This window comes from Lacerta agilis, chromosome 8 (assembly GCF_009819535.1).
Source record: "Lacerta agilis isolate rLacAgi1 chromosome 8, rLacAgi1.pri, whole genome shotgun sequence".
NCBI lineage: Eukaryota > Metazoa > Chordata > Lepidosauria > Squamata > Lacertidae > Lacerta > Lacerta agilis.
In genome coordinates, this window is record NC_046319.1 from 61,976,468 (window position 1) to 61,978,072 (window position 1,605).

The following is a 1,605-nucleotide window of genomic DNA, read 5'->3' on the forward strand; positions in this document are numbered from 1 at the left end:
TTAAGTTTAATGCGGTGATCTGTGTCTCTGAAGCTTGGCTTGCCTGCTCTGCTGCTAGCTATTGGCCCGTAGTTGTGGCCTCTTTGGTGTCTCTTTCAGCCCACAGGACAGCTGATGAGCATTTGCCCAGCCTCTGCATCTAAAGCCATGGTCGCAACCAAGTGGCTAGAGAGAACACGGGCAGCTTAATTCACGTGACTCTGGAGGTGCAAAATACATGACACCAGGCAGAGAAACTGACTTCCTGGTATTCAATACTTTATTTCTTCCATGTGCAGAGAGAAATGGCTGTAATAGAGAGAGGCCCTGACACGGGGCTCCGTGACTTGAGCTAGTAAAAAGACCTGATGTTGCTGCTCTTTAGAAAACTCCTGATTCCCCATCCCCACCCCTGGCAACTTCTCCCAAAATGTTCTGTTTCTTGTGTGTCTATGGTTAGGCATGTGGCGTATGTGGGACATGCCTCAGCACTGCTTGAGACTGAATGCTGAAAGTGAACTGATTCGCTGGCCCTCCACGAGGTTGTCCTTCCCCATTTCCTTGACATTTGTGTGACCTCCCACCTCTGCCATGCATAGAGGAACCTCCATGGGGTTTGTGAACTTCTTGGTGGAGCCACCTATCCTTTCTCAACCCTTGTTTCTGGTGGGCAGGAGTCTTTAAAGTGGCACAGGATGTTGACTCCTCTTTTTTGTTAAATGACTCCTTTTACCTGTTTGCTTCCAGCCATCATATGGATACCACACAGTTGATGTAACATGGCTTTTTTAAAAATATGATTGTGACCTAAGCCCAAGAGTCCCTGGGCAATACACTTAACATTTGTTTTCTCCTCATTTATGTTAAATTGCTAGCATTGTTCCTTGAGGTAAGAATGGAGGGCGGAGAGAAAGGTATGCATGACCAGGACAAATGCTAGTTTAAGGTTGGCTTTTAGGAACACAGAATTCTTATGTTTGGGAAAGTGGTCTCTGGACATGGCACACACCTTCACGTCTTTTGTGTCACATCTCTGGAGCAAATGGTGGCAGAAATAACGATGGCATAAAATCTGCTGTCAGTACAACTTGAAGGTGTGATGGTGTTGATAATGCGCCATTGTCTTGAACCACCTCAGACCTTCTCTTCCAGGTAACTCTTCTCTGGGGTTTACGCTTGGAATTGGAAGCAAGTCAGGCAGCCATTTGTGGGTGGGTGTTGAGGAGAAATATGACTGTAACATTGCTGTCTCCATTAAACATCTTTGCTTTGCCTCCCCTTGAAAATGTGTGCCCTGAAATAAGACCTTCGATAGCATCCCATGGTCTTTCTGAGTAGAATGACATACTGTAGTCTTGTATCATGTAGTGCAGCATTCTCCAACTTAGTTCTCTCTAGATCAGTTGGGGCCCCAGGTGTAGTTGGACTGCAACTCCCAACCCCCCTGACAACTGGTCATGCTAGCTAGGAATGATGGGAGTTGTAGTCCAACAACATCTGGGGACTCAAGGTTGAGAAAAGCTGCTCAAGATGATGATGAACTCAGATACATAGCTGTCCCAGCCAGAATGGCCAGAGGCCAGAGATGGTGGTTGTTTTAGTCCAGCAATGTCTGGTGGGGCACCA